At 46.9% G+C, this 26,187-nt stretch overlaps 1 protein-coding gene across 2 annotated transcripts in view; it reads right to left on the bottom strand.

Moving 5' to 3' along the window:
- Positions 1-26,187, bottom strand: part of LOC119464584 (excitatory amino acid transporter) — a 153,906-nt gene that overhangs the window by 126,395 nt on the left and 1,324 nt on the right. The window contains exon 1 of one of the 2 annotated variants that reach the window (XM_037725608.2): positions 18,118-18,665. The exons of the other annotated variant lie outside the window; for it this stretch is intronic. The gene's annotated coding sequence lies outside the window, so the exon portion shown is untranslated. Of the gene's footprint in view, positions 1-18,117; positions 18,666-26,187 lie in introns of those variants that run through there. 2 annotated transcript variants of the gene reach the window in all.

The following is a 26,187-nucleotide window of genomic DNA, read 5'->3' as shown; positions in this document are numbered from 1 at the left end:
CGTGATGCTGTGCTGTGATTGTGTGACTGCGACCAATCTATTTCCTCTCTATCCGTCTACATCTCACAGCCCACGTACCACAGAGTAGGGTGGCAAACTGGATTTTGCGTTCCGGTTAACCTCCCTGCCCTCTCTCCTTCCTCTGCATCTAGCCCAACGAAGACACCTTTAAGCATCATCAGAGACACTGGTCTCACTGATCTACTTTAGTTTGTTGAGTGTTAGTGGTGGCGTTGTGTACGTTGTCAATCTGTGTCGTGCATTGTGCATATCATTGCATTTTTCATCATACCCATCTGGAGCAGCAAGCTATAGGCATACCGCCAGGCGAAACTTGCCAAGATTCATTAAGGAGCATCTCTCTCTCTCTCTCTCTCTCTCTCTCAGGTGCGATAATTCCAAGCAGAGATGCATGGCCCTACGAAACCACGGCCGATGAGGAACTCCTTCACCCTGCGTGTGTATGGTCCCCGGGAGGATGCTTCCAGTTACTTTCTTCTCGTCCGGCGACCGATCCCTGACGACGTCGTTCATTCTCTCTTCACGATGCTGCGCGAGTCTCTGGACACCCGCTCCCTGCCCAAACTGCTTGAAGAGCCACCGTCGTTACACCTAGGACCGATCGCAGCCCCAACAACTGTGCCTGTGGATGCCTAAGAGACGAACGGAGAAGAGTTTGGTGAGGAGGAGGAAGGAACCGCTGTTCAAATATTGACCCAGAGCGCGGCGTCCGCTGAAAGGGGCGTTCATCTGCGCGGAAAAGGCCGGAGCCGCGGCTTTCAGGCGCTCCCTCACCGCTGAGAGGTGACGGTCGAGTCCGCCGCTGCTTGTGCATTATGCGAGGCGTGTTTCGACTCGGTTCACGCTGCGTTGCGGCACCTTTATTGAGCTTGAGAGCCTCTGCGGCCGAAGCGCGGCCTTTGATAGAACTGCGTTTGTTCGTTCGTTCATTTGTTTGTTTGCTTGTTTGTGTGTTTGATGTGTTTGCTTGTTTGTTTGTTTGTTTGTTTGTTTGTTCTGTAGCGAAGCAAATGCACGTTCCGAAGACGCATCGCCAAAGCAACGCAAGAGTCCTGAGCTGGAGCCTCGTTTCGGCTAAGCCTTTGACTGTCGGGTCGTACAACTTATGGTTCGTGCTCGACGTGTTCTAGAAACCTTTCTTACATTTGATGAAAATGCGAGGCCTTCCACAATCCTGGAGTTGCGCAGCCGGAGGCCACCCGTCCCGAACAACCGCAAAAAAAAAAAAAAAATACATTGCAGTTCGTTTGTTTGTGCATTTTGTGTGTGCGTGTGTGCGCGCGCACTTGCGTGGCTCCGACGTGGGAGCACGGAAGTTCAAATTTAAGACGTTAGTGAGCGCGAAATGAAGACGAGAACAAAGGTAGAAACACGTAAACGTTTTGTCTACGTGTTTCTCCTTCTCTCCCTCTATCTTCGCCGTCACTCCGTGTTTAATAATCATTGAAGTAAATATGAAGCATTCAGCCTAGGAGCAGCCCACATTGAACTTTTGTTTCCCCAACTGCGACCAAGACGCTCGGAAAACTTCACCACGACAGCAAAGACGTAGCAGCAGAAGTGGAATAAAATGTAGAAGTGCTCGAATTCGGCAGTGAAATCGGTTGTTTTATTTACTCCGTTTCCGCATTGTGAAAAAAAAAAAAAACGGCGTGCGACTCGACTAGAAACCGCATTGCCATTTCGCTTCACATTTTAAATACTCAATTCTCGGAACTGCTGCAACTCACTGATATTCTAGCAAGACTTTATGCTTTGAGTGATGGCCGCCTTGACTCCTGTGATTACAACATATCTCCCAAAGTCATCGTTTAGAAAGATTATCAGTTACGTCTTGTTATTTAAAATCAGCATTGCCAATTAGTTGCGCCAATAGTGATTTGCTGACTGTGACTGCCCCTGGGCGCTATCTACCCAAATGACTCCCACAGAGAAAGGAAGATAATTACGCTGTTCGATGCTCTGATCGAACCTTGGCCTTCCAGCAGAATAGTGCGATGCTCTAATCATTCCACCCCAATCGCTTTTTCTTTTCTTTCATCGGATTTAATATGAACGCATGTTTTACTTTTCCTAGTCACGATCGCCCGCGCGCTTCCCTCGTGTCAACGCAAAGAAGCTTGTCGAGATAACTGGCGTGGCCGTCACGTCGCGTAATACATGCACGTTCGCGAGAGCACGTGACACGAAAGCACGTGCACCTGCTCAGTTTACATTAGGTCACAGACGCAGGAATGAAACGAGAGAATGTATAGAGTTTTAGATTAGGGGACGCAAGCGGCTTGCGTACCCCAGATCTAGGGGCCACGGTACTGCGCATGCGCAGACACCTCCGCACATGCGCACTACCACGGTCCCTAGTTCTTATACGTACGCAAGCTGCTTGCGTCCCCTGGTCTAAAACTCTCGAATAATAGCCAACCTCACCACTGTGTTTAGTGTTCAACTTCTCTCTGCTATATACGACTCCTCACCACTCTTCACCTCGACAAACATTATGCGTAGCCTAGCGCCTCACGATATATCAAAGCTTGGACGTTTCACAGCGTGTACTCGCACTATCGGCTGTTTCCATTTCGGCATAGATTGCGAACGATGTTGCGCACAAACATAAATACTGCATGCCATCAAGGTTGTGACCCTAGATATCCCTCATAAAAATGACTATTGAAATGTTGTTGGCATATTGTTGAGTAATTGTTGACTCAATATCTTTTCAATGATGCCAAAACCGTTTTTGAACGCACATAACAATACCTCAAGAATAAAGTTGTTGAGCACTTCACAACAGTAAAGTCATTAACTAAATGCTAAATGCTGAATAACACTGAGTATTATTGAGCCTTGTTGAGCAATATTGAGATTCAATATATATAGGAAAAACACACACACGCGTAGATGTGTGCGTGTTTTGCACATGCTATTGTTTTACTGTTCGCTTAATCAGCGCTAAATATATACAGTGTTTCACGTAACTTGAACCAAAAGAGTATCTCTCGAGTGGGAAGGGGGGGGGGGGTGCAAGGCCCTGCCTTTCCGGTACATAGGAACATGGTTCAAGTTACCTAAAATACCCTGTATATATTTAGTACAACTTGAGTCGAGAAGCTAAGTTGAGGAGCGGAAGGTGTGCCTGGTTGTCGGTGACGGTGACGAGCGCGCATAAACGTTACATAAGATTACACGTTGAATAGGGTGACAATAAAGAATCATTATGCGCATCACAATTACTTTGATGGCGTTTAATTACTCGCTTCACAAATTCACGAAAGCTTTGTTTCCCATGGATTTCAAGATGCACGTTGCATAAGCTAAGTTTTAAATGCGAAGCATTTCTTGGCGAACATCTGCCACTTCGACAGTATCTATCTATCTATCTATCTATCTATCTATCTATCTATCTATCTATCTATCTATCTATCTATCTATCTATCTATCTATCTATCTATCTATCTATCTATCTATCTATCTATCTATCTATCTATCTATCTATCTATCTATCTATCTATCTATCTATCTATCTATCTACGTCTTGGTGCTCTCATGGTCGTTTCGTTAACTTGGTAGGTACCAAAATTGGCATAGTATGACGAACATAAATGATAGGCCATAAACATAAATGATATGAATCATGACATGCGCGTCATCTAGGTAATGAAACAGCCACCCACGTCTCGGTGCTCTCGTGGTCGTTTCGTTAACTTGGTAGGCTCTCCGCAGACTGCTCCGCAATAACATCGACTCGCACAGGGCGCGGGATCTGCCGGCTTTTTTTTTTATTAACACGATGCACTCGGTCGCTGAAACACGAGCTACGCATATACACCTCCTCCGCAGACTAGTTACATCATAAAACTGGTCACATCACGACTCTTTCAAGCCTGTACAACATTTTTCGTTTACGCAGTTACCCGCTGTATCCTTATCTTCGCGGCGGGCAGTTTTCGGGCTCGATTCGACGTGACAGCGATGATGGAGGCTGCAACAACGCGCTTATCGCGTTCCACGCCTGGCCGCGCGTATAACCATATAGCTACAGGACGACGCAATATCGCACCTCACGCTGCGCTTGGCACGCGAGATGACAGCAGCCAGGGACACGAACGGGACACGTTCGCGACGGCGACATCCATTGGCATGCCTGCTTCTCCAGTCGAAGGGCCCGATAGCCACAACGGGCGCCGCCCAGCCGAAACAGTGTTTTAATTTCGGCTGCCCCGGACAACGAACCTAAGTACTATGATTACTAAAGAAAATCACCGCCCGAGCACTCCGTACCAGGTTAACCAGCGAAGCTGAAACGTCACTGGGTTAATCCCAACGTTTCATTAAAGTCTTTCAATTATTGGTTACGTCTTTGTGCTTCTTAATGAGGTTACACACACGTTCGGCTGCGACGGAGAGAACGAATGCAGGTATGCACTGTTCGCTTCACTTTGCTGAGCGCTTGCAGGCTCAGCCTTATACGGGGGTATGACCTATTGCATTTTCTTCCTTGCTTACGGAGGTATGAGCCATTGCTGACGATGGTAATTTCGTTCACGGACAGGACACGAAAAAAATGGTGGCCGCCGAGAGGTTAAGAGCTTCGCTGTAAAAAAAAAAAAGAAAACTCCTACAATGCGACCATTCAGCCAACGTCGTGAGTCGTGGGTAGCACTTACTGTTTTCTACGACCAGGCGCGGTTTCGTTTAATAGTGACATTAGATTATCGCTTATTGTTCTTTTCATCATATTTCAGCGCTAGCCTCGAAACGTTACTGTAGAATGCCTATTTGTTTTATTATATTAGGAGCTGAATTATTTGTATTCCTTAATTCACAGCACATGCGTAAATATTGTTGCGACTTTCAGTTGTGCGCCCCTGTCGTTAAACATTATGTTAAACAGAAAAGTAACAGCTACTATGGGTAAGTGTTTTTGATGTTCTAAACACTTTTTTGTCTTTATGACTGTCCGGAAACATTGATTGATTGACCGACTGACTTATCGGGTGGGTTCAACCTCCCAAAACAATACTAAGGTTGTGAGAAAGGTCACGAAAGAGGCCCTTGGATTAATTTTGATTACATGGGATTCTTTCACATGCGCCTAAACGCCAGTGCATGAGCGCGTTTAGATTCATGCCCAATCGTAATGCGGCCCACCGGTGCCGGAAATTTAGCTTACGACGTCAGATCACTATAGCAAAGCGCAATATAAACAACAAAGAATTAGCAAAAAAATAAAATAAAATAAAAGCTTCTTCTTTAAAACCAAAACGTTTCCTGAAGGCCTAGCCAAATGTGCGAGTCAATAGTCACATCATTAGTAGAGTCCCAAGTGGCCCCAAACCCGCACACTGAAAATACGTAACCCAACTTCGAATATTCTCACTAATGGACACGCGCACAAATGAGTTTATGCCCCCTTTTAGCGTGCGTGGGAATAGGCGTGCCTTGCAGCGCCCTCTGTCAACTCCTGCAGGGCTACGCGTAAATGCGTTCGATCGGCTCGGTTCTGAGGCGCACAGACACCGAATCATTCTATAAAACGAACTGCTTAACAAGCGTGTCCGCCACTCCTTTACGAAACATTGTCGCCAGAGAGACACTCGTTTCATGTGTGGCAACTACACCTTCTCTCTCCCCCCCCCCCCCTCCTTTCCTTACGTCTCCGACAACGCTGGGTCATCCGTCAACTACACCGAACATTTTTTTTTTTTTGGCCGCTTCTCAGACGTCAATAAAGCACGCATTTCCACCGTATTCCTGAATAATGCAATAGGCGGAGCCCGGAAAATAGAAGCAAACGCAATAATAATCGAATTCCCCCCATGCATCAACACACGGAGGGCCCACGGGATGCGCATGAAATTCAAATGAGCAGCAACGAAACAGCCCGTTTTGTAACCTTGCGAGGTAAAATCGTGTATGCAGCGCACACGTGTACTGGCCCCGTAGGAACACCTCGTAAATACAGACCCGCCCACTTGTTGTCTTACAAGAAGTTTTCTTTTTTCTTGTTTCTTTTTTTCAGCGAAGCTGTATATGCCTAGGCTGAAACACTCCCGGTCCGACCACAGAAACCCTCCGGAGGAAATAAACCTATCGGAAAACTCGCGTCTCGTTCACTTGGTATATACCAATATTGGCATGGAAGGGTACGAATGTACGACTAACATGACTAATAGGTCATGACATCAATGACGTCACATGCTCGTTAGTTACGTCACGATTAACGGTAATAAAAGCACGTGTGGCGCATGCGCGCATTGGATATGCGGGTACGGGCCAGGGATAAGCGCGTATGAGCCAGGGGAAAGAAAGAAAGAAAGACGACAAGAAAGAAATCAAGTGTGGCTCACACCGGGGCCGCAGATTTCAGCTTCGCTGGTTTACCATCTGTACGGGGTGCATGGGCGGTGAATTTTCTAAGTTAACTTTTTTGTTTCGTTCTTTCTTTTTCATGTTTTTCATTACGTAGGCAAGGGCTTGCGTGTTCCACTGCAATAGTACTCGCAATGAATCAAATGCGAGCGGACTTCATTTGGTATAGGAAACACGAGTTCGGCATGTTAATTGCGAAGCATCCCAAACATGGACCGAATCGGTATACTCGATACAGCGGCGAGATGAAAATGTACGGTTCAGTGCGATGTAATGGGAACGTCGTATTGTGTTTGTAGTAAATGACGAGCGTTTGTGCGTGCGTCAATGCGCCTTTGTGTTCTGCGCGTGCGAGCGTGGGAGTATTTATTACCTTGACGAGCATCTTTTTTTAGTCGTCGAGCCGCCTTTGTTACGAAACACCCGAAATCAATACTGACTGTGTGTGTAGCGTGGCCGCGACAGAAATGAAACAGGCGCCCACACGCAAAACCCACGCCACCCGGTCGCTCAGCTACGCATTTTGTTGCTGCTGCTTTGCAGGGTGGCTCGCGACAAATTTTCTTCTAGCACGCGTGTGCGAAAACGGTTGGACAACGCCGTTGCCATGCCCCAGGTAAATGACGAGTAGCTGGCAGTTGTACGAAAGTAAACTATGTTCGGACTGTGTACATCGTTGACCAATGTTGCTCAAGTTAAGCGCGTTCAACAAGTCGTCACCGGTGATATGCGCACCCGCGCACTGTATACAGGGTGTTAGTCCTAATAAGTGTAGTCGGATGTTCTATTCGCGGCTGCGGAGATTGACAAACCCCTTTGGACAAAAAGGAAGTCAAAGCCCCGCGCAAGGTGGTCGCGGTAGCTCTTCTTTTAATTTACTAGTTGTGAAAAATGAGCAGTGTATAACCACAAGAACAGCCGGCTATACCAAAATACTTCGAAAGAAAAAGAAAAAGGCAATGAAATTGCAAAACAGAAAAATAATTATAGCGCACGCACACACGCACGCACACACGAACAAACAAACAAACAAACAACAAGCAAACAAGCAAACAAGCAAACAAACAAACAAACAAACAAACAACGAAACAAGCAGGTATGCGCATATATTGTGAAACCTTCTGCAATGCACGCGAACTCCAACATCGAGATGTGCCCATGTGTTTCTTGTGAACTGATTTTGTGCAAATGTTAAGCTTTATCCACTGCAACGGGTAAGAAAATAGATAATTGAACACGCAGCGTGGGAACTTTTGGACGCCTATCCCTGTGCTACTAAATAAGCCTAAAACTTAAAGAAAGGACCGCCATTACGGCAGCACCACAACGGCGTCAACGGCACCAAGGTTCAGGGCGCGAAATTCAAAGCGGCAACTTTGGTTTTTGATTTTCCAGTTATTCGGCTACCTTTGAGTGCACGAAGCATGTCATAATTAAGAGCGGAATCCAGTTTATCTAGTTTTTTTCTCCCTTAGCAGTCGTATTGCCACACTATCATTGTTCCGCAAGTTTTTTTACAGATTTCTCGGCCGCCAACCTTACCTAGCTCACCCCTGACACGCACATCTCATCGTACCGGCAATGAACTTCAAGTGTCACGCCCACATGTCACTACAGTCGCATTCTCCTCGCCCTCTTGTCATCGCGCAGCATCAGATTGATTGGCCTTTCCCGCCAAACCATTTCGATCACCTGACCATCAAGTTTTCTGAAGAATCTAGCTGCTTACTTCTTCGACCGACTGACATCACAAGGCACATTGGTAACCCACTCCTTATGTAACACTACTTACGTAATAATGACTGGTCTTTAAAGAAATAATAATATATTGATGTGGTGTAACAACGCAGTTCACCGACCGAACCCAATTTAGTGTTGTTCCTTTAGTGTTCCTGGTTCACTGGTTCACATGCACTGGTTTAGCATAAGTAGCGTGAACGCATCCATCAAAACGCATTCGTCATTAACACGCATCGAGGCAGAAAACGATGCTATGCAGACAGACAGCCTCATCAGATAGACAGATGAGCAAATGCAGGGTAGTTAACCAGATGAGAATTTCCAGTTTGCTACCGCGCACTGGGGAAGAGAGAGCAAAAAAAAGAGAGAGAGAGAGAAAAAAACTTTATTTTGATGGGGCCCGGAGAGGCAAAATGCGTCGGAAAGGGGGTACGATGCTGTAGAGGAGCGCGTAAAAGCTTCGGACTTGCGCTTGGCAGACGTGTGTGTCATGGCTTTGTGCTAAGATAACGCAATGGGCACTGCAGCATAGATGAAATCACGCATCGGGACATTAATCTTAGGCCACGTGTTAGAGTGCGAGAGTTGCGCGCGTGCGTACATATGCGAACTAGACCCCGATTCGCAGCGGAAGCCCCTATCAACCCGAGCCAGCGTAGCTGTTGACAGTCTTACACGGGCACGGAAAAAGAAACGAGGGGTTGGGTAGAGGAGGCAGCGAACAATCGACGTTTATCTCCGGCACGCCTCCGCAAGCTCAAGTGGACCCTCGAGGAGGTGCAATCTCTGCCAAAGAAGGTGACACGGATCTTCTCGCAGGCAGGCTACGCGAGTGGCGAGATGTCGGGATAGGTGCGACGAATAATAAGCATACGTAGCTATAGTAGGGTTGCAGGAGGTCGTTGAACCGAAGAGACGAGCTCGAGAAAAGGGGAGGGGGGGAAAGGGGGGAGGGGGGAACGTGACTGAAGATGTCCGACGATGCAAGCACGGCATTATAGAGGGTTCGTTAAGGCTCAAGGCCAGGCCTTTCATTGTCGGCGCGATAAGAGTTTCCTCCCTTCGGGGGCTCAAAAACTTTCCGCAATTCAGTTCCGACCCGAGGCTTGCGTCCGGTCAAAGGATCTGCGTGTCGTGTTAATGACATCGCGGGGGGTTGCATCGGCCCGTCGTAACGCGATATACAGTTTACGCAACGGGGTCGTTAGAGGAGTGGTAAAGGTATGCAATTACTTTCGTAACAAGAGACCGTGACAGCTGATCGCTTCAAGAAATAGCACACTAGGCCTACTGGAGCGGCGTTGTTTGAGTGCTCAGAATAAGCGAATTTCGAGACGCGGAGCGTGTTGAAAGGATTGCACACGTAAACATGCGTACCAAGTTAGGTACCCAGTAAGCGAACCAGTCTTAAGTGCTACGGGTCGTTTAAGGAGAAGATAGACGCGAAACATGAGCTCACAGGAATGACGTTGGGCTTGATTCAGCATGACACCACGATTGCATGAAACTTCGACAGGCAGGAAACATATAATCGAAGTGCGAGCTATCTGTGGCAGTCGAATGGCGTCGCATGATCTCGAAATGCTGTGTCGTTAAGGTACTACATGAAATATGACATAGTGAAACCTTATTTGACCGCCAAGCGAACTGGAAGGGCTGTTATCTGTCAGCACCCGCATTTACTGGAGCCAGGAGAGGTTGGTTCGGTGACGCGCATTGACTGGTCTATGTTTCACTGCATCCTGAACTTCGCATCTGGTTGCGGCGGAGCAAGAGTGGGTGTAGGGTATAGCCACAACTCACGTGGTGTAGACTGAAAGATACAGAGCTTTGCTGAAAGAGAGCGCGTGTGTGAAAAGCAGCCTGCAACCACCACTGCCATCAGTCTTTCTTTTTATATTTCAGTCAACTAATAAAAATTAAACAAATACGAAGACAAAGTTATACAGTGTCCGTCTGCGCATAGTCGTACACTCAGGTCCACTGCCCAAGCACAAAAAAAAAAAAAAAAAACTTAAGCTGCTTCATGCCACAAAAGCTCAGAAAATAATATCATGGTAAAATTACTCTCTTCCAAGAAAGGACCATAATTTACAAGTCTAAAGCTAAATCCCTTCGCGGCATTTGTCGAAAGGAAATTTTTTCACCGAAACGGACGCTAAATATGTGATAATGCACGCGAACTCGCACTATAAAGTCTCCCTTCCGCTTTTGTCTAAAATAAACGTTTTCGCAGGAGTCACACTAAAAATAGATTGGAAATACAGCCTACTTCTACCATTGATTTGAAAGCACACGCACATACACACACACACAAAAAAGAAAGACTGTACCCACTGCTTGAATGCGTTTTAAAATTCCGAACCCTATAGCTCAAAGACAAATTGTGTAAGGAAGCCGCAGAGGTCCCAAAAAAAAAGAAAGAAAACAAAAGAAAGAGGAAATAATAGTAATAGAAAGTATTATCTTTGGGGAAGGCGGTCGCCTGAAAGCTGCGCTGCAAAGTAAGGGAAAAAAAAAAGCTTGAATAAAACCACTCGCACTGGCTTTTCAGCCCGTGAATAAATTAGATTAGCCTGCGAGCAGCGATCCTAATTGCAGCGACAAAAGCGGCTGCCGACTCGATGAAATATTTCCGTCCTTTTTTTTTTACGCTTTTGTTCCGGCGTCATCCCAATCTCGCGATGTGCTATAGGCGCGGGAATGCAAAGGATCAAAAGGGAGCTCGAAAAGAGACGTCAGGTTATGAATTTCCGAGCCGACTACATTAACGGCCCAACTGTTTTGACAGGGGTACGGCATAATTGTGAAGGCTTGCCAGGATAATGGGATGTAGGCTTAGGCATAATAACGTCCAAGACAGGAATAAAACATTGTTGCGAACGGAGATGAAGCGATCTTACTGACGCGGCAGCGGGCCGAAAGGAAATGGGGAGACAAAAGCACAGCTTGTTATTCCATGTGCTGAAAAGGCGATAATGCCGACGATTCGTTCGTTTCTTAATCGCGATTGCGCTCCTTTCTCATTTCTTTCCGTATGTATCCCCCCCCCCCTCCGTTTTTCTATACGTCTTTCTCACAGTGGAATGTCGTATTGATGGTGAGCAAAATGTGCGCAGAATATTCCATCGTATATTTAAAAATTCAGACAGAGATACTGCGCTTACACGTAATGCCGAGCTCTTTAAAACACAACTTGGTGTTGTACTTTGTGAGAACAAGAGGTAATCCGATCCCTGAGTGAAAATGCTGGACAATCCCCGAGCCGGATCACAGAAAATAATAAAGTATTACGTTTTGACCTAGTACGATCGTTCGACCGAGTGGTGCCAGTGCGAGAGCTGCACAACTGCAACGGTCAGATATAGAGCGAATTATTTCCTACAAACATAAGGTTGTTTCTGATGGATGGTGTTCTTTAACAGTCAAGAACATTAATCATAATGATTGATTGATTGATTGCTGAAGCTTAACGCACCAAAGCAATCAAGCTGCGGTCACAGACGCCCGTAGTTGAGGGCCTCGGATTTTGTCCGCCTGCGGTTCTTAGACGCGCACCTAAATCTATAGAGATAACGTTAATCGCAATAAATATATAACAAACACAAACAGAGCATGTACATTCACCTTCACCTTTCTCTTCACACGCTCCGCTAGGAGAATAACCAGCAAAATAATGCCAAGCGGATCGTGGAATGACCACGTCGTTCATTCATTTCGTCTGCCCGATATTTCTTCATCTGCAGGCAATGCACGATGTTATCTGTCAGCATAGGTTGTGTCCAAATCCGAAAAGTGAATCTCTGAGGCCATGCGTTTGTGCACTGAAGACGCCGGATGACAATGGGTGATGCATTTGGACATCACCTATTGTCCGACGCGGACGCCACCGCGATTCGGACGCTGCCTTCAAGCCAGGCAACATTTCCCTACCACTCCCTCGGCACCCAGCGAAGCCGTGCTTCCAAGCGTGCGTTACGCGACTCGTAATTTAAGTACGAACGTCCTTCTCCCGTTTCAACAGAATTCGTGCCAGTGCAGCGATGGTCATTCGAGCCACTATTGCTCTTGTTGTCGTTGCGTGGTTCACAGAAAAGCAGTTCGTAGAATCAGCGCACAGTAGTCCCGCATTCCAGTCGAGCAGACGTACGTCTGCCACCCGAACAGACGTACGTCGGCGCGCGGCAGAAGTACGTGCCGTTAAAGCAGACGAAACGGCGTGCTTTCGGCGTCTGCAACGGACGCTGTCGGAAGAGTCCCTCTTTATATTCCCTTCTTTCGGCCAAGTATCTCAGCTCACATCACGTCCTTATTATTACTTTCTTTCTGGCTTTTGCGCCTCGTCGGTCATAAAGCATTCCGGGCATTTACGACTCGGTCCTCGAGCGTTTGACCGCATTACGCACAGGCGAATAATAAGAAAAAAATAAAGAAGCGAGATAACTGGGTGCTACGCTTCCATAAAGAGGCTCTCGCTAATGGCCTATCGGTTCTGGAGGAGATAAAAAAAAAACGAAAAAAAAAAACAGGTGGACGTTTCTTGCTCGCCAGATAAAGGCGTTCACAAAGACACTACATATGTACGCAAATCCCCAAGCCTAGGTGTACAAAACAAAAGCCTCAGCAGGGAAGAGATGGGCTTAGGGAAAAGTGAGGAAGCCACTGGTCTTCACGGTGAAGTAATCGATCGGCATTAGAAGCTGTCTAACGTCAAGGCCGCTTGACTTTTTCTTGTTGTTGCTCTCGTTGTTGCTACTACAACTTTGCATAAGTGTCTGCCGCGATTCTGCCATGTTTTGCGGTGCTTAGCTGTTGCAAAATGGCATCAGTGACGCTTGCTTGAAAGAAATACGCGGCGTCATCGACATTGCGTAAGCTACGGACTTAATGAGAAGTGAGTCATTGTCAAAGAAGCGGCTATTCTATCGAGTTTTCAGGTAAAGAAATTGAGCTGTCCTGCGGTTTAAAAAGCGAATGGATCCGTGTTCACAAAAGGACCTTACGCTAGAGGTGTTCGTAAGAGCTAAATCTAGCCAGTCCTGATGTTGGCCAATTAAAAAGGTAATTTCGAACGAAGAAAAGCCTTGTGAATTCGGTCCATGATTTTTAGATTAACTTTCCGTGGCATATATTTCAGTACCAGGCAGACAAAAAATTACTCCATCTCCCGCTAAAGGGAACCATGGGTGGATGCAAACCAGCGGGGAGATGGTTAGCTTGAGCGGGAGATGGTTTCGTGTCAGCGGCCCGGGCGCTCATCGCGGTGCTGCACAGGAGACAGAATGAGGCGCGCGCGCTCCGTCATTTTCATACCGCAGAACTACCGTGGCGCCCCCAGCGGAGTATGCAGCTTGAGCGGGAAATGGTTTCGCAGCAGCGGCCCGAGCGCTCATCGCGGCGCTGCACAAGAGAGAGAATGAGGCGCGCGCGCTCCGTCATTTTCATACCGCGGAACTACCGTGGCGGCCCCAGCGGTGTATATATGCAGCTGTCGCACCACCTGTCGAGCATGCCGCTTCGGATTCCTAGAGGAGAGAAAGGGGGGAGCGTAGTAGAGGAGAGAGAGGAGGAGGGGACGCGCATGCGCTAAATAGTACACAGGACACTGCACAGTGATAACTATAACTTTCTAACTTCTTTTTAGATGCAGCTTATGGTCGGGGCTATGTCACTCTCTCCCTCCCTCCATCCATCCGCCGTGCGGCGTCCACACCCGCACTGCGCATCCTCCTCCCCCTCCTCTCCTTGTCTCATCTCCTCTCGGCATTCCTCCTCTCCTCTACGACGCTCCTCTCCTCTCCGGATTGCGCAACGAATGGCAACACCTGCGGCTCCGCGCGCGATAATGCGAATCAGCTTAGGTTAGAGGCGCGACGGTAGGCGCTGCATACTCCGCTGGGGGGCGCCACTGTAGCTCGCGGTATATTGACGCGCGCGTGCGCTCCGCTCCTCCCGCAACGCCGCGATGAGTGCCACGGACAGCGCCAGCGTCAACGCCAGTGTCAGCGCCGTGGTCGACCCCATGGCTGCTTGCATACTACTCAGGGTTTCCCTACGGGAACCATGGTGTAATTTTTTTCTTTTTCTCCAATGACAATTTAAAAGAAACGTTAATGTGTTGGGGCACTGAAGATACTTCGTCAGAATTTATCTCGAAAGGAGAAAACGACGTATTCAACTGAATATATTTCACACATACGGGAAAAGAGCCAATAAAGCTATCCCAGAGCAAAACGGATGTTCGAGCTTTCTGCCCATAAATGGATACCGTGGTAGTAAGCCACTGCACTTCATTCTTTCCCGTCATCTCACGCAGCCTCACAAAGATGTTGACGATTCTTACCGGTGATTTGACTTCATGACGAGCACTGGTAGTTAGATTATCGCAGCACTACAGTTACACAAATCTCAAAGGATCGCACGAGGGTGACCTTGCTCGTTATATGTATGCACTGTAAGAAGACCGAAGTAAAGTTTTATAACACGCGTACATCGACATTATATAAGGGATATCGGCCATCGCAAACAAATCAAAGCGTTAAAAAAAGGAAGTCTTAACACGCATCCATTCAAATGACAACCCGAGCCATGCAAGTACAACGGCCGCTGGATTTTTTATCGAGCGGCCGTGCAAGTGCATTCACCAGGTTAAGCGAGTATTCGTGAAGCTTGATGGAGACTGCACATTTTATTCTGATTGGCCTAAAATATTTCTATTTTATGAATAATATAGATGATACTATAGCATTATGAAGAAACAGAGCATTGAGTTGTATTTCTTGTATACTGCTTAATAAATATTTGTAGAAGAGTGAGAATTTTGAATTTACGTTTAGGGTCTTACCAGATATGCACCCGAAGTAGACAGATTGATGGAAAATTGACATATTAAATCTTTACAACCTTCGCAGCCCGAAATAATTAAGCCCTGCTTGAAAGACGACGGACGCTATAATACAACTGGCAAATGTGGATCAGTTATCTTTCGGGGACAAATAAAAATAAAAGGTGCCCCACTCGCACCAGCAACGGTAATTCGGCGATGCAAACCATAATGCGAACATAAATAATTTTTAACAACGCGAAATAGAATCCAAATAATGGAGCAACGTTACCAAGCCGATCTGCAAACGAGACTAGGTAAAAGTTAAATGCCGGATGATTGTCCTCACTGCCACATTGATAGCGCGAGTGTAACACACATGTCGCCTTCTTTTTTTATATCGTCAAGAACCAAACTCGACACCTCTCTGCTTCATATTAAAGTTAAGCGGACCACTATAGATGGATATGAAGTTCAAGTGCATTAGTGAAACAGGCATCCGCAATACCAGAGACCATGGACTCTTGCTATGAAAGCAATGATTCATGATGACGCTACCGGGCAGTTTCTGCACTAGCTGGCTGTGACGTCACATACTTGAAATTAAATTATGGGGTTTTACGTGCCAAAACCAGTTCTGATTATGAGGCACGCCGTAGTGGGGGACTCCGGAAATTTGGACCACCTGGGGTTCTTTAACGTGCACCTAAATGTAAGTACACGGGTGTTTTCGCATTTCGCCCCCATCGAAATGCGGCCGCCGTGGCCGGGATTCGATCCCGCGACCTCGTGCTCAGCAGCCCCGTCACATACTTCAACATTGTCTATTCGTGTTTAGTGTGCAGTTAGGTCGCCGAAAAAAAAGTAAAAAAAAAGTACGCGAGCATCGTGCCGTCAGGTTTTGGAATTCTCATGCCTGTCCAACTATGATTCATTCCGTGACGCCTTGACCGACTATATGTCCAATAAAATGTGAGGTTTACGGTTGTCGCCTTGACCGACTATATGTCCAATAAATTGTGAGGTTTTACGGTTGTCGCATCACGCATTCTTGTATTTGCACTATGCTTTGCACGTTACTGTAGCACTGGTACCGTTATGTCGCTGTGTTTATCGTTATCTCGCTATGCCGCGTTAGTACCTTGGTTGTGGGTCCGGTTGTGTTATGTAAATTGCGACTGTTTTATGTATGTCATATATCCTATGTATTTTGTGTGTATTTTCTATGTACTACCCCCCTTACTCAATGCCTCAATTGAGGTCTGTAAGGTATTTTGAAATAAATAAAAAATGATTGTTTTCCGAGGAAAGCGAAAAGTCAAGCTAGCAAGTTTTGACAACGTCACCGGCGCCAAAGCACGAGGAAACCCGCTGAATTCCTGACGTCACATGGACGACTGGGTACAGAGATTGCGCACGAAATTCAAGACATTTAAGTTTGGCCGCGATCTTCCCCCACAGTAATCAACCCTTTTCCGTCCATTGAGCGAAAGTAAAGTTTTGATGTAACCCCTTGGCAATTTCAAGTTTTTTAGCGTTGGCCTTAAGCTTTTTTTTTAATTCATAAAGAAGAGAGCTAGCAGCACTCTTGCGCAGACAGTGTTGCAACGTGAGCACCAAGTACGGTCTGCAATTTCATTCGGAATAGTTTTTTTTTTACATTACGACACCCCCTGCTATGTCTGCTCTGGCCGGAAATGCCCTCGTCAGCTTGTTCTGGCGGGTACCCACGCGCTGCCTCAATTTTCACTTCCATACTTGTTATTTCTCGTTTCTCTTTCCCTCTTTCGCAGGAAATGTGCAATCATTGTCACATGCATCGCAGCTGCACAAGTGGAAACTGCAGTTGGCGGCGACGCAGTATGGGAGTGACATTCGTTTCAACGTAAACGCGCTTGTCGCTTCGACAATAAATGAAGAAAAGGACAGAAAAAAAAATTGCAGATCCACTGCATATTGGAATCTATGTGATGCGAAGCTTAAGAAAAGCGCACAGTTTTGTTGGCTTTCATCCTATGCAGCGTGTAGTTTCATGGAGTACTAATACGTTTACGTGTATCCACCACAAAGTCCTGAATTTGTCCTTATGCAATTTTTATGATTATGCATTGAATCGTTCACAGGCTATGCCAAGATCCAAACTCCAAAGCAGTTGGCTGCACAGTGTAAAACGTATACGCAGCCATGACAGAAGGACGCAAGCAATGTGTGATCCTTGTTCGGGCATCTCTCTCGCGCAGACACCTTGCACCATCAGGCGGCGCGCCCACGAAGTTCACGTGTGACCTCCGAGATGCGCTGGCGCACAAATGCGTGCGAACAAATCCTTAATTGCGACTAAAGAGGCGGACATGCCCTTCATTCACTCTTGTTTCTTTTTCATTGCTTAAACTCCTGCTATATACGCAGATAGAGTAACCCAAGTGAGGATACCAGCGCCTCCTATGTTGACAAACATGAAGCTTGTGAAGAATAGCGGAATGATCCGGCGTTGTTACTGGAATGCAGCTGAGACACGAGAGCACATGCACAGATCGTTGCACTGCAGATGGCACGTGTTGCGTAAGAAACATAACGGTCATGAACGTGTGACAGTTTTTATGAATGCACTTTTCGCGTTGACGGGGACACGAGTCATACATGCCCCCAACATAAAGCAGCAGCGGAGTTAAAACAAGAGTCGACAAAAGCGGTTTTAGTGTTTGGGAATGTGCATTAAAACGGTAGCTCGAAAGCGACTGGTTGATGGCCCAGGTCCCAAGAGACGATGCCAGCGGCCCACATGGTAATTGTTTTTCTTGCCTTTTTTTCTGTAGGTGCAGCTAGATGCAGCAGAATGTCATGCACAATTTCAAGACGTAAACACAGTTATACCTCCTGTCGAGTTCATACGCACTGAAAGGTACACAGACCAGTGTGTGCTTGCACGATGCAAATTATTGCTCGCCTGTACTTGGCAACATAAAAAGTGAATTGAATGGCGATCACTTAAACTAAATTTCAGCCTGAAAACATACGCACATCGGTCACATATATTCACATTTTTAATAGTACTGATAGATTCCATTTAGTTGCGAGTGCTCACCATTCAGCAGCAAATAATAGGCTAATTTGCCAGCGAATATTCGAATGAAATTCCGCACAACAAGAAAATTTATGCTGACCTGAGTGAAGCCGTCTCTGCGCACGTCCCGTCGCTCGATAACTGTCGACCCACAGACTTCAGTAGAAGCGTAGTCTCCAGCGCTGATCGAGAAGCACACTGTCAACACGGCACTACCGGGCGATGCAAAGTAGGAAAAAGAAAGCAACACCACCCAGAAAGAAAATAACACCGGCCGATCGGTGCAACGAAATCCACGGCACACTCGCCGCTCCGTTAATCCGTCAAATGGAGCGCAGCGTACTTGGACGACAACGTGGTGGAGAGAACAACTCCGACCCAAGGAGCCAGAAGACCGAGCGACGACTTTCGACTGGAATACTTCAGCGAAAAACTCCCCCGCACTCTCTTCGAGCACCCTAGTTGCAAGCCGGCTCGGTGGCGAACGCGCGACGTACGGAGGCAGCGAAAGCGCGTGGCGCCTCAGCTAGCCACGACGGGAGTGGTAGATTGCGAGACTTTCGTGCTTTTCTTTGTTTTCTTCTTTTTGATCTCTTCACGGCCGTCGCCGCTGCTGCAGCGCCAACGGAACACAACACCCTTTCTCAGTCGGCCGCACGCCGCTCGCATCCTTTTGTAGTACTTCCGAAACGCCGGCGTGAGGGTGAAAGAAACAAAAAGAACGAAGGGAGGGAGAGAGAGAGAGAGAGATTGAGAGAGGCCAATGAAAGAGCAAGCCGAAGCCGGCGTGGAATCCGCAGCCGAGCCAAGACTTTCCGCACAGCCAGCGACGCAACAAGTTCACGTCGACACCGGGCTACACGGGAGGGAGCCGGCGACGGAAAGAGAAGCGAAGGATGTGGAAGACGAGGGGGGAGAGTGTGTAGAGTCTGGAACTATCACACAGCCCAGCGAGTCGAGTTTTCGAGACGAAAATAAAAGCGCGGGAGGAACGAACAGAAAGGAAACGACGAGAGAGGAGCAGACGACGGGACAAGAAATGAAAGCAGACGACGAGTGGAAAACGGCAGACGACGCGCGGTGAGGTAGGGAGTGGTGCCCGTCGAGATGCCATTAAAAGTCGCAGCCGCTCGTTTCGACTCGGAAAAGGAACGTCGCGCTTTTAATGGACCACCGCGTGCACCGACGTCACTCCCAATTCGAACTGCGCTAGCGGAATGTGCTTTTGGCATGACTTAATGCTTCGTTTATTATTTTTGGATTTACATTTTTTTTTTTTTTTTGGCGTGGCTCAACAGTTCGTGCGCCGCCTGCGCCACGATACTCGTCTGTGTTAAAAAAAGCGAGCTAGCAGACGACATGTCACCCGACTAACAATTTTTGTAGTTTTTTTTTTTGCGCTTCTTTGCCTCCCTCTCTGCCACTAGAGTGCGCGAGCACGTGTTTTCCTGCGTTTCCCGCGCGTAATATGAAGTGAGCGCATTGGTGCTGCCATCTGTTGACGTCTTGCGCAATGAGCATCAATCCGAGCCAAAATGACCTAACAAACAACTGCGCCTACGTGAGAGCCGCAAGCGACGTCTGCGCTTCGACTCAGGAGGCGCGAATCTCGTTAGTCACCTTCTTTGGCGCTAGAGTTACATTTTCCTTTCACATGCCGAACTTCTAAACAGATAAACAGCTTAGCCGAGGTGAAGGAGCGAAGCTGACGGCGTTTCATGCATTCATAGCGTGTTCTGATAACGGAATAAGCAGGTTTCTTAAACGAGTTTCTTTTTTTTTCTTTTCTACTTCATCTTACGTAATGCAGTGCATCCTGATTTCACGATGCAACATACGGCCCTTAAATGTAGGCTTGGAAGCGCAAGTTCAAACGAACGTTTATTTTGGGTTTGATCTGACGAAATCCACGAGCGGTATGATGTGGAGGAAAACGGAGTTACCTAGACTTCAAATTCGTCTTCTTCTTTCTGGGGTTTCACGTGCGAAAACCAGTTCCGATTATGAGGCACGCCGTAGTGGAGGGCTCCGGATTAATTTTGACCACCTGGGGTTCTTTAACGTGCACTACAACGCAAGCACACGGGCATTTTTGCATTTCGCCTCCATCGAAATGCGGCCGCCACGGCCGGGATTCGATCCCGCGATCGCGTGCTCAGCAGCGCAACGCCTTAGCTGACTGAGCCACCGCGGCGGGTAGCGGGCTTTTCTGTTAGCGGGCAACAACCATTCGCCGAAAGGCCATTTTATTTCTAACATTTTATATATTTCATGCCGTTTACTCCCTGGCGAATGTTGGATACACTATGTACTTGACACTCTTAGCACATCATGCATACACAGCGGTACGTAGTTTTTGCCTTTGCGGCGAATGTTTTCTTACAGATACGTGTGAAGTTCTAACAGCAACAAGAACAACAGCGACGACAATAATAATAACAATAACAAATATTTTACGACAGACTATCCAGGTCGCAAAGTTCATTTACCTTTTGCGCACGATTGGTGGCTCTATACGTAACATTAGAAACTCGACTCATCTTCTTTCAGGCAAGACATCGTTTCCAATATGCCATAAAATTTCTGCCAGCTGCAATTCTCCAAGTTCAGGTCAAGCTGCATTTCTTGCTCGACTGCTCGACCTCGTTGCCTTCCCCTTTACTTTATTCTGTCTCCGAAGGCACTGTCGCGAAGTCTAGTAAGAATGGAAATGTGTGTGTGTGTGTGTGTGTGTGTGTGTGTGTGTGCGCGTGTGCGTGTGCGTGTGCGTGCGCGTGCGTGTGTGTGTGTGTGTGTGTGTGTGTGTGTGTGTGTGTGTGTGTGTGTGTGTGGTGTGTGTGTGTGTGTGTGTGTGTGTGTGTGTGCGTGTGTGTGTATGTTTGCCCGAATAGACGTTAAAACTGGCATGGAGCATACGGGGCAATGGACCTTTATAGGTAGATTTCCTAATCAGGCGAACTCGCACGCCAAGTCATAATATCTATAGGTAGAGAAATGAAAACTATGTCGCCGTCATAGCGCCTTCTTCGTTTCATCGACGCCATTCTCTCTTCGTTCCACCGTAACCATGCTGTGTCGTCACTCAATAGTGATTACGACGTCCTTGTCATGGCATAGCCGTCATTGCATCGTCATGATACAGCCGTCGTCATGTGGTTGTTAACTTGTTATCCTGCCATGATGCCATCATGATACCATCCCATTGTTCTCATTACGTCCTCGTTGGACCATCGTAGTCACTTCACAATCGTCATCTACATTGTTGTCGTCGTAATACCACCTTCGGCTGGGCGAGCGTATGCTTAAAAAACCGGCGAGCACTACTCAAGCGTCGGAGAGGAGCGTAGTAGTTTAAACGTGAACGCTATAATACATCCTTTACACTGAAATGCCATGGAGGAAGCAGGCACTTCAGACCCGCTAGCGATTTGGCGAGCTCGAAATCGAGAACGAAAATTCAAGGGGCACTTAGAGTTATCCATACGTGGATCAATGCGAAAGCACTGCGGCCACCAAAGGTCGTGAGTTCGAGTGCATTTGTTAACTCTGTCTTAATAAACTGTGCCTTAATTAACTTCACCTTAATTACCACAAATGGTCGTGGGTTCTAGTACCGCAATGAACTCTATCTTAAGTAAACATGTGTCTTAAATAACTGTGCCTCAATTAACTACGCCTTAATTCACTCTGCGTTAGGTAACTTCGCCTTAACTACCTTTCCCTTAATTGACGTCATCAACTGCTGCGATTGGCTCACTCGGGCTCACTTGACTTTTTGGACCATCGTGGACACGCCAACGACCGATTTCCCGCCTCGTGAGCCATATAATGCTATGGCATTAAAACACCTGACCTGCACCACAGCAAGCACTTAAACATTCGCGTTAGACACTCGTAACCGTCCTGCGAATTTTTACTACCTCTCTCCCTTCCCTGTCATGGAAGAGATCCAGGACTGCATGCCACCGCTTGGACGTCGCTGTTCTGACCCTACGAGCAGCGTGCCGCTCTTTTGATGGCAAAACGGGGGAAGGCGCGGGCTGTCCAACTAACTGATCGATTGGCTTATTGTTTTTACGGATTGGCAGCTACGCGTCGGAAGATGCGAGAGACGCTACGAGTGACGCAGTGCATGGTCGATGTGACCGATGAGCGCCTCGATGTCCTCGAGTCTTCGGAACATAGTTCCTTCTCGAGGTAGTTGTCGCTTTGCGTGGAAAAAAAAAGTGAACGGTATTACGTGCTTGGGCGGCCTTTCCATCATTCCTGACGTGCGGGTAGTAACGGGCGCCTGTGAGACTGGTGAATGCCGAAACAGCGGGGCTCTTGGGATCATTATCTTTTCGGACATTGTTTCGTGAAAGCAACATAACTTTTCTTAGTTTTTCTTTTTTTCCCCTATGTGCGTAAGAGGAAGGGGAACCAGTGATGCAACGACAATGACATTTAGGTGATTTAACAAAAGCGTAAAGCGCAGAACGGGACAAAAAAAAAAAAATAAATGACGGCAGGCGTGGTCATACACGCATAGTTCTCTGTTTGAAAACTTAGAAAGTTAGAAAGCTTATTTAACATGAATAAGGTATTGTTAACGTAAACAAAGTACACACTTTTTGGACCCAACAAACTTGTTAAAGGGGTCCTAAATGTTGTTATTAAAGGATAAAACACTTCTAAGGCAGCTGCTATTTTATACTGCGAAACCACATAAAACAAAAGTAGCTGAAATAAGTAAAAACAAGAAATACAGCAGTACAGAAAATTTCACACATAAGTTATCAATTTTTCTAACAATTTTGTTCATTGTATTGCATTGGGCTAAGTATTTCTTTGTTGCTTTCGCGGTTACTATTTGTCTAGTAAGCCCAGGCCAGAAGAAAGAACCATATGCGGGACTATATTAGCCCCCAAATTCCGTTATGTTGATAGCTAGTTTGAAAACAAAACAACGTTCATTATATTTTTTTGTTCCACAAATGACATTATGGAATTATCAGGTATTTTGAGCTATCGTTCTCACGTAATCAAAAAGTGAAAAAAAAAGATCTTTGTTGTTTCACTAATCACATTACATTACTGCCAGGCGCACCACGTATCACACGGCGAACTACTTATGAGCTGCATCGATTGACTTCTAACATATTTGTTCAAGTGCGTGATAGGTAAAGTGAAAGTATTTAGAATTGTCTAGAAGCCAGCGATGTATTTATCATTTACATTTGCAACACCGCCGTCATTCAATCAATTCTTTTATTCTTTATTCAAACAAAACTCGCAGCGCCATTGGCATTATTGCGAGGGGCATAATGCAGAGAACAATCAATCAATAAATCAATCAACCAGTCAGTCAATCCATCAATCAAATTTTTAAGGCTGCCACATAACGTGGTCATAGAACAATTATTTATTCTGACTTGTTTTCCGCTATGGCACATTTGCAAGATCCTACATTGAACGAAGTACCAAATGGCTTTGCATGTATTCAACAAAAATTTGTTCTTTTGTTTGTAACATGTTTTCTTTCAGTGGTTCCGGCTATTTCTTTCTGTATATTCAGTAGTAGGGATATATTAGGCATGCGATCCGATATTCGAAGCCCACTTTTCTCGAATGTTCCCATTCGATACGAATTCGATAACTTCACTATTAGAGAACCCGCTATTTCATTTGTCGACCGAATTATTAAAGTGCGGTCCGGCAAATCAAGATAAAGGAAAGGTTCTCTATCGCAATCAAGTACAGCCCTTCTCCCCGGGCTTACTACATCTTGCAACTCAATTGGGTAACAAGACGTCAGCAGACGCAGCCACGCAGCAGCACAATCCCATTGCAATCAGCACCCTGTTTCTGTGGGCCAAGACACGCAGGTACCCCTGAAATCTGTCAAATTAAAAGCTACGAGAAAAGAGGCGCCACTATTCGGGGCTACGAATAAAGGAACGGTGCGCTCTTCTCTGCAAGTCCCCCAAAGTGCACGACGCTCCCGATGCTGCGACGAGGTGCGACGAGGCTTTGCGGGATTTACAAATTAAACTCGCGAGATCCGCCACACGAGACGGAGGAAACGACGCATGCAAGCTCCCGTTCTTCATTTGCATGCAACTCCAATCGCGGCTATTACGCCGCGGCGCACCTCTGTAGCGGCTGACGCGCTTGGCGAGCTCAGTTAACCTGCAGCGGCCTGCCCAACAGATTCGCGCACCTGTATATATATATATATATATATATATATATATATATATATATATATATATATCAAGCGACGCAGGCGAGCGAGCGAAGAGTCGCTGCGAGGCCAGCGAGGCGCAGAGCAGTAAATCTAGCGTGGCCAACGCTGGACCTGCCCACACGGTGGCTAGGCGAAGCCAACCGAAACTGCCACTGAAGCTTGGTAACGCGGCAACTCCCCTCCTCAGATGACACCAACACTCTCTCTCACTCTGTCTCTCTCTCTCTCACACACATCCACACACACACGCGCACACACAAGCGCGCGCGCGCGCATCCAAACTTGCACATGTACGTTCGCACGCACTGACACGTAGAACAATGCTGCGCGCACACAAGCGCGCGCCCCTTCGCCTTCGACACTGGCACCGCGGGCAACATTAGCCCGACAGGAAAGCTTCCCCATTCCCCCGTTCTTGCTTTCCCTCTCTCCATGCTCGGCTTTCCCGTCGCTTCCTTAGCCGCCTTTTCGTCGGGATTAAAAATGCATGGGACGCAACCCAGCCGTTGCCAGGGGCAACCGTGATCAACCGAGCGCCGCTGTTGTCGACGATGGCGGCGACGCCTAACGGGGGAGGGAGGAAGGTGTTCCGGCACCTACCCGCGAATGTTGGGCGCTTGCAATGCGGACCGCCTTGATAGAAAATAAATAAAGAAAAACGCGTGGTCGGTATTGTCGACGAAAAAAAAAAAGTACTAGATCGCATGACTTAGTGGAAAGTGCCCCTGCAGGAAGCTTGAAAAATACAGGAAATTCTGGAACTATGTTTCCGGTACCCTGTCTGTAGTATCTATTTCCATTTTGGTTCTACGTGATTCAGCGTTTTCTTCTTTGCAGATGAGAACACGGGTTAAGAGTGGAGTTTGGGCTTGGACTAAGTCTTCCACGTTTGAAGACATTTTTCTAATTCTAGAAGTCTCTTGGCTCATCTCTCAGGCATGCCAAGAACGGGAGAGCATCATTTGTAAAAAGACATCATGCGTATTTGTTATAGTGTGTTACTGTGCGTGGAAGCATATTGTTATTTCCGGACTGCGCAGTTCTAAAACATTTCGCTATGCTTCATAATCTGCTGACATATTATTTCTGCAATGGGTCGCTTGCACATGTTTGGCGGGCAAAATTGCCACTATAGATAGTGCGAGGAAACGAGAGAATCTTTAACGACCTGGCAACTGCTTATAATACGGCGTACAATACATTACGCAGAAGGCACACTTTTGTGTTGAACATGACCTACATTCGCGAGCGGGAAACGCGAGAAACGCATGTCGGAATGTCCACTTGAATCCTCGAGGAGTCAGCCAACTCAAGTGCCAGGCACAACCACATCAGTGTTCCGCCGTTTCTCTTGAAAAATACGAATGTTCATCGCGATGTCTTTTGCCGGGAGCTGTTTTATCGCAACGGCTTTGCGGGCATCTTCTACGGGATTGGTGGCATCACTGTCGCGGACACGTTATGGCAATCCCCAAACCATTGTAAAGCTTAGGACAACGGTAGACGGGGTGGGTTGGTGACAGTTCATAATTGCAACAGTGCAAAAAACCCGCAACTGATAGATTTAGGTAGGAAAGGACCAATCGCTGTCAATTAAACTTCGTTTGTTTCATTCAACGCAGAGAGAGAGATACAGAGAAAGGATGCAAGGAAAGGCAAGGAGGTTAACCAAAGGTAGTTGCGGTTGGCTACCTTGCGCGGGGGAGAGGAGTACGGGGGTAAAAAGAGAAAGAGAGAGGAAGGGGGAGAGAGTGCAGTAGGCTTCGCCTCGTGTGAACGAGATAAGCACCGTGGTGGGTAATGACAAGAAAGAGAAGAAGCGATGCATGCATACAGCAATCACAACATCACATGATCTTCTAAAGGCCGAGAATTCTAGTCCGGTCAGCACGACTGAAAAAAACAGTGCGTTCACATGGAAAACTGACACTCTTAAAGTGC

Source organism: Dermacentor silvarum, chromosome 9 (genome assembly GCF_013339745.2).
Source record: "Dermacentor silvarum isolate Dsil-2018 chromosome 9, BIME_Dsil_1.4, whole genome shotgun sequence".
NCBI lineage: Eukaryota > Metazoa > Arthropoda > Arachnida > Ixodida > Ixodidae > Dermacentor > Dermacentor silvarum.
The sequence above is the reverse complement of the archived record's forward strand: the minus strand, read 5'-3'. Positions and strand labels throughout refer to the sequence as shown.